Genomic DNA, 12306 nt, shown 5'->3' with positions numbered 1-12306 from the left:
GGGCTTGAAAGTTCAGAGAGAAGACAAAAAAAAGTGACACGAAACCACTTTTTTATATGACATTCGACTTACCTAGCTCTGGCTTCTCAGCAAACCAATGAAAGCAATAGCATGTGAAAAAAAAGGGATAGCCTTGGTCAGATTCACTAGTATGTGGTGATGGATTGACAGTAATTATTCAACCAGGTTTCCAATATTATTAGATTCATCTGACTTCCATATTGTGTTAATTAGCCACAACGTTAGTGCCAAAAACGATAGCCACATATATCTTTAAGCACAGCAAGTGTTTTTATTCTGGTATGTGTCCCCAGAGATTGTCCTCACATGGTTGCAATTTGTTATCTGGTCGTAATTATCAAGGTAACTGATAACTTTAATAATACCTCACACCAATATCTAGAGAAAACAAGGACTCTTTAAGTTTGGGTATTACTGTGTTCGTTTGCTTATCATGTAGCGTAGCATGGGAGTCTTTTTTTCCTTATTGGATTATATGAGTATTTAGTGTTGAACAGCCTGTAGGGGAAAACCTATTGTCCTGGCCACTGCTGTTCGATTCCGTGAACGCTCAGATACCAACACGAGACATCAAATAACTATCTGACTCCAATTAACTCACACAACATAACAATTCAGGTCCTTTTCTTCGGTTTAATGACATCAACCGGAACAACTTTCTACAGACATTTTTCTTCTCTCAACCTCGCACGTGTTTTACAATCCCATGATCCTTTACGTTTCCAGTTTTAGACCATTACATCACTTAGCAGCTATTTCAACATGGTTGTCACAACTGTCATGGAGCTTTCAACGTATTTGCCTAAACTGAGAAAGTACGCAGGTCTTAAATGTTCTTAGATCCTAAATCTTTCCGCTTTCGACAACTACCTAGCACAGTAGCCTAAAAAGAGGTACATGTATGTGTGCTGACAAATTCTAGTAACAAACTCTTATTGTTGTAAAATACCGTAAAATTCCGGTTATAAGCCCCCCGCTTATAACCTTCCTGGTTATAACCATATCTGCTTGGAAACAAAAAAAATCAACCGGGTATAAGCCTCCCCGGATATTAGCGCACCTCTAGCTTTCCTTGTTTTCTTAATATTAAGTACTCTTGCAGATCCCTGTACTACTTCAAACACAAAATTAGGAAAAAATGTGGAACAATAATAACTGAGAGGATTAAGTGCAGGAAGCCTCGCCGCCGTGAACTAAACATTAAAATTTTTAATAATAACAGCGAACACGAACTCTGAGCTTCCGGTTTGTTGCGTTCTGGTTACGTTCACGTTTCGAGTTTTGATTCTGAAATTGAAATGCATTTGATTTATAATGAGGCTTGAAAATTTAATTTAAAATGAGTAAATGAAAAACGTATTTCCATCAACAGTGCTGTGGCTCATTTCTTTGTGTATGACGTTTTTAATTCCGTTAGAATTAAGAATAAAAATGTATGTATGCAGGTTTTTACATTTACCCCTTGTTCGTCGTTTGCAAAGGTACCAGGCGATGAATGCTGTTACTGCAACAGCAGATACTGGGCCGACAATATAGTACCACTCTGTAGCTGTAAACATTAAAGTTCTTGATTTCAAGTTATGGTATAACAAAAAAAGAAAGTTGACATGTTAAGAATTTTTTTTAATGGTTCTCTAGAATGCAAAAAGACCAGAAATTTGTATTCCAGTTTTCCATGAGATGCAACCCGATACTGCCTTAGGAGTGTAACTCCAAAATAATCAACAGTTTACATAAAACCGAGACTGCCGCTTCATGCTATGCCTTTCATGCATCAAGTCTAACATTAGCAAAAAATCAATTTTTAAACTGTTGCCTCAACTGCATATTGGAATACATTCAGACAGACAGTAGTGGCGTGTGAGAGGGAGAGGGGTGGGGGGGGGGGGGGGAAGGTCGGGCGAGAGATTTTATGCGAACTTAGCTTTTGTGGGTACACCATTTAAGAGCAAATAAAAATGAACTCCCCTAATTTACCCAATCATGAGAGCCTGTCAAGTTTGGAGAATGATAACACAAAGTTCTTGTAAAAGGGCAGGGGGACCCAAGCAGCCATGTTTTTCAAAATTAATCAAAATTTATCATGCCCATAAAATAAAAATTGGACTTTTGGAGCAATTTCTCTACCTTTTGGGAAATGTTTATCTGTTCCGCACTCCCAGCAGAAACGAACCAGAAATTCCATTTGCCAGCAGGGCTGGGCAGAGTTTAACAACATTCGAATGTATCGTTCGCCAAAATGGGCTTGACAATAGGTCTCGGCGGATTCACCCTTCATTAGTGAGTGAGGGAGGGAGATGAGAAGCGTAGGGCACTTTAACTACAAATAGCCCTCAGAACAAGAGGACGAGCAGATTGAGAACAATTTGCCAGCCCAACAAAACATATTTTTCCATGTAACTTGCGAACCATTACTTTTTAGCCCGCAGATACACACTTGCGGAACACTTTATGTTGCGGAATACCTCCACTGGTACCCCTGAAAGGGGACAGAGGAGTAGAGAACTTTAAAATAAAAGAGGAAACATAAAAGTAAACCTACCTGCTTGTCCAGCTAGTACATTTACTTGCAAAGCTATGGTGTGAAGAATTGAGAAAAAAAATGCAGGATAATTTTTACTGAAACGACAGATTTCACGGACTCATTTTGTAGTATTTTTATATCTGCTTTCACTTGTTAAATAATCTTATGGAATTTACCCTCGTTCTCTTTTTTGCTCACATTCTCAATTTAAATCACTGTTGTTGATTAGTGTTGATCTCACAGTTGTTGTGCCAGTGTGGGAGTTTGTATGCAGCCTACACTGCCTTCCCCGTGTCTCCACAACTTGAATTTGTTCAAGGATCACCTTTTGCAAGAGGGGTAGACTACAGAATCAATTTCTAACCCCTTTGACTCACAAAACAACTACCAATCAAGCCATGGTGAAGTAAAGGGCTGAGAAAAAGCGTCAAGAACAGTAACGCATTTGTGGTTGCATTGGTTAATCTCCCTTTTTCACTTTTGGAAGCTGTCAAGACCCTCGTTTTTACCTACTGAGTGCGGTATTATTGATCTTCAACAGAGCCTTACCGATTGACTGTCAGCTGTGAATACGCAAACCGCCGCCATGTAGTCTTTTTAAATAAATGTCTTGTACTAGCAGTTCTCACTGAGAAGTGAGTGCTGCCGTTAAAGGTGTTTTACGACAATCAGAATTTCAACAAAAATATAACTTATTTTATTTGCAAAATAACATGGTTACATGTATGTTCTTTGAGTATAACATTAATAAGTAACTATTGGTGTGGCTGAGGCTTTTGTTGGGATGATGCATCGGTCGAACCGTCGAACCATCGAATCATCGAACCAAAATTTCTCGATGGCTTCAAGAATATGAAGGCTGCCTATCGGCAGCAACAATGTAGAGATTATCAAACTAGACTCTCTAAATCAATATCAATTTCCATATTACATACCTCTAACTTCTACATCAACAGACGAGGATGCAGAGCCTGATGTATTGTTGGCTTCACATATATATTTACCAGTGTCAGAAACCTTGACTCTCTCGATAATGAGGATGCTCCTGTCCCCATTCTTAGTAATGTTAGCCATTTTACCCCAAGAAAGAGTGTTTATTGTCCATCTTATTTCCGATGTAGGGTCATTGGTTTGGCAAGTCAGAACAAGTTTGTCACCTTCCGGTCTTGTTCTGTAAGACTCTCCAGAGATAACGACAGTCGGCTTTTCTGGAGATCAAATACAACATTATGCATGCTTTGATTAATAGTGTGTTGTTGCATGTGCATCTCGAACATGAAATTTAACAATAACAATAGCAATAACAATGATAATGATAATAATAATGATAATGAAAATGATAATGATAATAAATTATTAATAATATTCTGTGGTATCAATACATGGGTCGTATCTGTGTTACGTTGTTCAATAGGATAAGATAAGATAATTTAAGATAATTTATTATATGTCAAATTACACAGGGGATGGTCTCCCAGTCCCCCGAGCCAGAGGCTCATGATAAAAGTGTTTGACCAATATTAAATTATAGTTCTATTATGCATATATTTAAAAAAGCCTTTATTGCTTATGTCTTACTGGTTAAATTAAAAATGACGTATACAACATAAATTAATTAAGTCAAAGGCAATTACTTCATTGTCAGCCGGTAAAATTTATCTTATTTAAAAGTCTTCGAAAGGATGATACATTAGGTTCATCTTTTACAACTGATGGCAACTGGTTCCAGATACGTGAGATTATACACTTATATGAGCCATGAAGCTAAGGAAACTACTATTATATGAAATTTGCACTAAGTTTAGACCCCTGCCTGTAAGATTATATGGTGTAAGTCGGGGTTTGAGTAAATTGGCTACATAGCCTGGACCACTCTCCTTAAAACAATTAAAAAATATTATCAAAGATTGTTCTATACGCCTATTTTCTAGTGTATTCATGTCTACCACCCTAAGAACTGATTCATATTAGTACTTTTTCACACGTTTATTATAGTTCGTAGGCCGCAGTAGTTCGCATCTTCCAGTTTCTTGTTAAGTGTTTTACCTATGCCCATAAGTAAAGAGTTGCAGTACTCAAAATGTGATAATACAAAGCTCCTATAAAGAAGAAGCATAGTATTTGCAGGTACTAAGGTTTAAGGTGGCGAAGTGCAGCTCTCTTAGCATATACTTTCTTCAACATTACATTTGTATGTTCTTTAAAAGATACCTTATTATCCAAACATATTACAAGAATAGTTAAGTGGTCTTTGCTGTCAATGGAAGTTCCAGCAAACTCCAGGTCATAACGATAGGATGAATTCCCAAGGAGCATCGCTTGGGTCTTGTCTCCGTTGACCTGTAGATCGTTTAAGACAAGCCAGGAAGATAATCTTCACATGTCTTGATTTAAGAAATTTTGAAGTACAACTGGGCTATTATCTGCCGTATATTGAGTTGTATCATCTGCATAGAGGCGGAGGAAAGAGTTGGTGACGGTTTCGTTCTTGTCGTTCATAAAGTTGTTTTAACATCCTTAGTCCTTAGTCCTTAGTATCCCTAGTTCTTTACCATTTAAAAATAGTAAAGGACTAAGGATACTTCCCTGTAGGACGCCACATCGTAACGGTAACCAGCTAGAGCACTTGTTATTGCATATTACCCTTTGTTTACGGTCATGCAGATATGACCTCAAAAGTTGAAGAGCCGGTTCTTGAATGCCATACGCCTGTACTTTTGCAAGTAGAAGATTATGGCATATACAGTCAAAAGCCTTCGACAGATCGATGGCAACCACTCCCGTCAGCTTCTTTTTGTCCAGGGCGCTTCTCCAATCATCCGTCAACTTGATTAACGCCGCAGCACAGGAGTGTCCCTTGAGGAAGCGCAACATGTTGGATGATAAAATAGGTGCGAAGGAGGCATACAGCTGATCAAACATTACTTTTTCAAATAGTTTGGAGGTTTCAGGAAGGACACTGACTGGTCGGTAATTGTTCTTGTTGGTTACTTCATCTTTTTTGTGGATAGCGGTGACATTACTCATTTTCCAGTCACTTGGAAGAGTACTGTATTCGTTTCACGGGTGCATGTTCGACGAGGACTTGCTTGAACAGGCCAGACCAATGAGACCATATATCATCCATGTTTTCGAAAATGTAAGAGCTGTTCCATGAAATGTTTCTTAGATCAGAGAGAAATGCATTTTGATCGAAATTCTTCAGATATCTAAACTCTATTGTTGTCGCTTTAGGTCTCTTGCTTTTTTTTCTTCACAGCAAAGATCAGATCGTAACCACTAATCCCGACTTGCAAAATTCCGCTGGTTGCCAATCTGTCAGGGTGTGATGTTAAAGCAATGTCAAGCAATGTGCTTGAACAATTAGTTGTTCTCGGGGCCTTGTGAATAGCGTTCGTTAGGCAAAATTGTTCGGCGAAGCTAGTCAGATCTTTATTAGGGCCGTTTGAATTATCAGAAGATTCAAGCACGTTCACATTAAAATTTCCGATGAATATTATTTCTTTTCGTTTGGCGTACATTCTCTTAGCTGCTAACGCACAGGCTGGAACAAAATCCGAGATTTTGCATTTCCCAGGAGAGCGGTAACAAGCACATATCATCTAAACAAATTGATTAATTGAAAATTAGAAAGAGTACAAGAACGGGCATTACGTGCTGTATATAACGATAAGAATGCTACGTATGAAGAAGGGAAGACTCTCTAGTCTTGAGAACAGACGGTTACAAGATATACTAATTTTAATGTATAAGGTTAATAATAATATACACGAAAAAATTACTCAATTCTGATTGGCTGAGAAAGGAGTGCAGCTCTTCTGTAACACGAGTGCAAAATGTGTAACACGAGTGCAAACTTGTAACACGAGTGCAAATTACAAAGGCTTTCTGATTGGCTAAACACACAAAAGAAACCAACAAGAACCAATCAGATTAGAGCTGTTTCTATAGCAACATATTGGCGGAAATTTTAAGATAAGACGCGGAGGAAAATGGCCGGAGTTTTCAGCAAACAACGATTTGGTTTTGCGAGCGAAACAACGATTGAAGAGCTAAAAAATTTTTCCAAAAACCCAAATACAGTAAAGAGTACGTCTTTCTGGCTGAATGTATGGGAGACGTGGTGCAAACAGAAAAATATTGTCAACAAAATCGAGGAAAACGAGCCAGGAAAACTAAACAAGCTACTTGAATCATTCTACGCTGAAGTAAAAAACAAAAACGGTGACGACTACGAGCCAGACAGCTTAAAAGTGATGATAGCTGCACTTGATAGACATTTAAATGAGAAAGGATACAAGTTTTCCATCATAAGAGACAGGGAGTTCCACTCTTCCAAGCAAGTTTTAGAGGGGAAAGCTCGGCAACTTCGCCAATCCGGTATGGGCAAACGTCCAAATAAAGCCAGAAGTTTAACTGAGGAAGAAGAGGAGGTGCTGTGGGAGGGAGAAAAATTTGGCTCCAAAACTCCAGAAGCGCTTATTTCTTCTATGTGGTGGCTTTTGACGCAGTTTTTTGGTCTCCGCGGTCGTCAAGAGCACCACGCAATGAAAATGGAAGATTTTCAACTCTGCAAAAATGACGAAGGTATGGAGTTCGTGCAGTTTACCGAAGGTCCAACGAAGACCAGACAGGGCGGACTGCAGAGCAAGAACAGAGATTTTCAGCCACGAATGTTCTCTGTTGGAGGAGAAAGGTGTCCGGTTGCTCTCTTCAAGCAGTTTGTCGAGCGAAGACCACTTAACATGCGATGGTCAGGTCCTTTCTACCTCAGTATCAAAAGAAACCGAAGACTGAATGACAACATCTGGTTCAAAACTCAACCAATGGGCGTAAACACCATTAGCAACATGATGAAAACAACTGTGGCGGGTACTAGCCTTGAAGAAAGTCACAAAAAATTTACGAATCACAGTGCTAGAAAGACAACAGTGAGCAAGCTAAAGAAAGCAAACGTTGAACGCTCAGATATAGTGAAGGTCACAGGCCACCGAAGCGTACAATCCCTTGACGATTACGATGAAGCCGACGAGGAAGAACAACGACGACTCTCCTGTGCAATATCCAAACGGAATTATGAAAACCCCGGTGCTGAGAAAAAGCGAATGGCAGTTTCCGACATCACGACAACTGCGGCTCCACTCGCTCCGGTAAACACGAACATGCCAGTACCACACACATTGGCCGGCCAATCGATGACAGCGACGAAAGAAAACCAATTCCCACCATCACTTTCAGGTTTTCAAACTCAGAATTTCTCTGTAAATCCAACCATGATGAGGTCCCAGGAACAGACCATGATGAACACGTTCAACAACTGTCAAGTGTCTTTCATCATTGGCCGCTCGAAGCGAGCTCCTGAGATTTCAAAACGACAGCCCAGTTCTTGTAAACGCCGAGCGTTCATTATTGAGGATGATTCTGATTGAACGTTTACTTTTCCTAATTATTGTAAAGCGAGTTTTCTTTACATAAATTTAAAACGCTTGAAAGGTTTTAAATCAGTCCTCACACATTTCCAAGTTCTAATTTGAATGATTTTGAAAGTGTCGGTCTTGTAAGTTTGCATTTGACAAACGTTGTAATTTGTTTCAGCCAATCAGTTGAATGAACTAAAAAAAAGCGCGCCCTGTCAAAATTTTTTTTGTTGTAGTTATGTTTTTCGTGTATATTATTAATAAGTAATCACATGATTTTTCTCGTGCAATTTGGAATAAATAAGCACTTGTAAATTTTTCAAAGACCACAAAGTGCACTCGCCCTACGGGCTCGTGCACTTTTGTTGGCCTTTGAAAAATTTACTCGTGCTTATTTATTCCAAATTGCACTCGAAATCATGTGATTACCTATACAAATAGCACGATCGTCCGTTTCGAGAAATGAACACGCTGTCTTATTATTGTGCCCTTGTTGGCGTGGTTTCAGACTACCTGGATGTGACCTCTTATGAGCTTGCGTTGGCGTCTGTTACTCATAGTGCGATGACAGCACAATAAAAATGCACTTTCTTTGGAAGTAAATCACATGATCATTCGTTTCGCTAGAAATGAACAGGTTGTCTTATTATTGTGCCCTTGTTGCCTTGGTTTCAGACTACCTGGATGTGACCTGTTATGAGCTTGCGTTGGTGTCTGTTACTCATAGTGCGATGACAGCACAATAATAATGCACTTTCTTTCGAAGTAAATCACACGATCGTTCGTTTCGCTAGAAATGAACAGGCTGTCTTATTATTATGCCCTTGTTGCCTTCGTTTCAGACTACCTGGATGTGACCTCTTATGAGCTTGCAATGGTGTCTGGTAATCATAGTGCGATGGCAGCATAATAATAATGCATTTTCTTTTCAAGTAAATCACATGATCGTTCGTTTCGCTAGAAATGAACAGGCTGTCTTATTATTGTGCCCTTGTTGCCTTGATTTCAGACTACCTGGATATGACCTCTTATGAGCTTGTGTTGGTGTCTGTTACTCATAGTGCGATGACAGCACAATAATAATGCACTTTCTTTCGAAGTAAATCACACGATCGTCCGTTTCGAGAAATGAATACGCTGTCTTATTATTGTGCCCTTGATGCCTTGGTTTCAGACTACCTGGATGTGACCTTTTATGAGCTTGCGTTGGTGTCTTTTACTCATAGTGCGATGACAGCACACTAATAATGCACTTTCTTTCGATGTAAATTACACGATCGTAAGTTTCGAGAAAAAAACACGCTGTCTTATTATTGTGCCCCTGTTGCCTTGGTTTCAGACTACCTGGATGTGACCTCTTATGAGCTTGCGTTGTTGTCTGTTAATCATAGTGCGATGACAGCACAATAATAATGCATTTTCTTTTAATGTAAATCACACGATCGTCCCTTTAAAGAAATGAACACGCTGTCTTATTATTGTGCCCCTGTTGCCTTGGTTTCAGACTACCTGGATGTGACCTCTTATGAGCTTGCGTTGGTGTCTGTTAATCATAGTGCGATGACAGCACAATAATAATGCATTTTCTTTTGATATAAATTACACGATCGTCCCTTTAAAGAAATGAACACGCTGTCTTATTATTGTGCCCCTGTTGCCTTGGTTTCAGACTACCTGGATGTGACCTCTTATGAGCTTGCGTTGGTGTCTGTTAATCATAGTGCGATGACAGCACAATAATAATGCATTTTCTTTTGATATAAATTACACGATCGTCCCTTTAAAGAAATGAACACGCTGTCTTATTATTGTGCCCCTGTTGCCTTGGTTTCAGACTACCTGGATGTGACCTTTTATGAGGTTGCGTTGGCGTCTGTTACTCATAGTGCGATGACAGCACAATAATAAAGCACTTTCTTTCGAAGTAAATCACACGATCGTCCGTTTCGAGAAATGAACACGCTGTCTTATTATTGTGCCCTTTTTGCCTTGGTCTCAGACTACCTGGATGTGACCTCTTTTGGGCTTGCGTACGTGTCTGTTACTCATAGTGCGATGACAGCACAATAAAAATGCACTTTCTTTGGAAGTAAATCACATGATCGTTCGTTTCGCTAGAAAAAATCACGCTGTCTTATTATTGTGCCCCTGTTGCCTTGGTTTCAGACTACCTGGATGTGACCTCTTATGAGCTTGCGTTGGTGTCTGTTAATTATAGTGCGATCACAGCACAATAATAATGCATTTTCTTTTGATGTGAATTACACGATCGCCCCTTTAAAGAAATGAACACGCTGTCTTATTATTGTGCCCTTGTTGGCTTGGTCTCAGACTACTTGGATGTGACCTCTTATAAGCTTGCGTTGGTGTCTGTTACTCATAGTGCGATGACAGCACAATAATAAAGCACTTTTTTTCGAAGTAAATCACACGATCGTCCGTTTCGAGAAAAGAACACGCTGTCTTATTATTGTGCCCTTGTTGCCTTGGTTTCAGACTACCTGGATGTGACCTCTTATGAACTTGCGTTGGTGTCTGTTACTCATAGGGCGATGACAGCACAATAATAATGCACTTTCTTTTGAAGTAAATCACACGATCGTCCGTGTCGAGAAATGAACACGCTGTCTCATTATTGTGCCCTTCTTGCCTTTGTTTCAGACTACCTGGATGTGGCCTCTCATGAGCTTGCGTTGGTGTCTGTTACTCATAGTGCGATGACAGCACAATAATAATGCACTTTCTTTCGAAGTGATTCACACGATCGGCCTTAAGCTATGATAGTAGTTCCTAGTTTTTAGTTACGATGTTGCTTTGTTGTTAATGAAAAATTTTGCTACATGCTAGCACAAATTTATTGTTTAGGAGTTTGCCGTCACTCACGTTTTGTGTTGACCGACATGTTGTAAATATTCAGTCATTTCATGCGTCATTTTGTACCGTTGCTATATTTAAATTGTGAGAGAACTGTGTTAAACAGAGAAGACGTAGACTAAAGTAGGGAAATGTTGGCTTTTTTTAATGCCATGTCAGAAACTAGAGCCACCATTTCATGAATTACTTATTACATTCACATTCTATATAATATCATTTATGTTAATGGCGCTTAATGTATGCCAATTATGCTGATTAATTGAAGGGCTTCAGTAATTTTACAGCCCTCATTCTGAGGTGAAGACATTTCTCTCGAGTTGCATGTGGCGCTTAATTGTGTTAAGAAATTATTTGCTTATCTGCCAGGGAAAATCTTTCTTTTGAAATAAATAGTCAGGATGCTGCCCTTTTAGCGTATACAAGACACCTGTTTCCGCATACTAGCACAAATTCAGTTTTGTGACTGTTCCATCGCTCACGTTTAAACCCTTTCCACACCTTGTTAGCTTTAGAATGTTATAGAAGCGTGCTTAGAAGTGGAAGGGAGACTAAAGTGGTAAAGTAAACGATAATACTTTCTTATTAGTACATTTTTTCGGGAGGCATATTAAAACGTGTTACCCTTCATTCCTATTATAAACGAATACAGATGGCGCTTTCTCCAAAGGATGTTGAGGCGTGGTTTAACGAGAACGTCTTGGTTGTTAAAGATCAATACACTGCAAAGGACGAAATTTGGAAATCCTTTTGCTTCAAGTTTTCAGACATGTCCAGTGCTGAGAAGGGTTCTTTTTTTAGTCTTTTTGGAAGACTTATACAAAAAATAGACAATGTGTTTTCTGTGAAGAAATCTAGTAAAAACGTTGGGTACCAGGGTGTAGCTCTAAAAACAAACGTAGCGCAGTTTAATAAGCATACTGTCATGGATTGGGCACATTCCACATTAGCACCAGGCACTTCGAATGATATCTTGACAAAAGAGGTAGTAGTAGATTGTTTTAAAGAACACTGTGGCGTTCTGTCAGAAGGTGATCGGGTGCGTTTTCTATCACTGTTCGGACAGACTGTTGTTGGTAAAGGACCATTTTCGTCTGTGTCAACGAAGAAAAAGAATTTCGTTGGCCTGAAAGTAAAAGAATCTAGAACAGAATCCGCCTTTGATGACGGTAGTAAGAACGAGAGCCCAGCACAAGGCGAAGAAGATATAGCGAAACCTATCGTCATTGATATTATGTCTGATGGTGAGATTAAACGTCACATCACGGAAGAAAAGCTGTTGACCCGTGACAAGTGCACCAGTGAGAGAGCACAGAACGTTGGCGACACAGTGACAAGTAATGAAACCGAGCAAAATATTCAAGAAAAGATCACGGAAACTTTTGATGGAGATGAATTGTTGTCGTGTCTGATGATGAATGTACAGGCAACAAGGAGCTTCCTGATCTGCTAACGCAAGACATACAGAGCTTT

Source organism: Montipora foliosa, unplaced genomic scaffold (assembly GCF_036669935.1).
Source record: "Montipora foliosa isolate CH-2021 unplaced genomic scaffold, ASM3666993v2 scaffold_427, whole genome shotgun sequence".
Lineage (NCBI taxonomy): Eukaryota > Metazoa > Cnidaria > Anthozoa > Scleractinia > Acroporidae > Montipora > Montipora foliosa.
Note: the sequence above shows the minus strand (reverse complement) of the source record.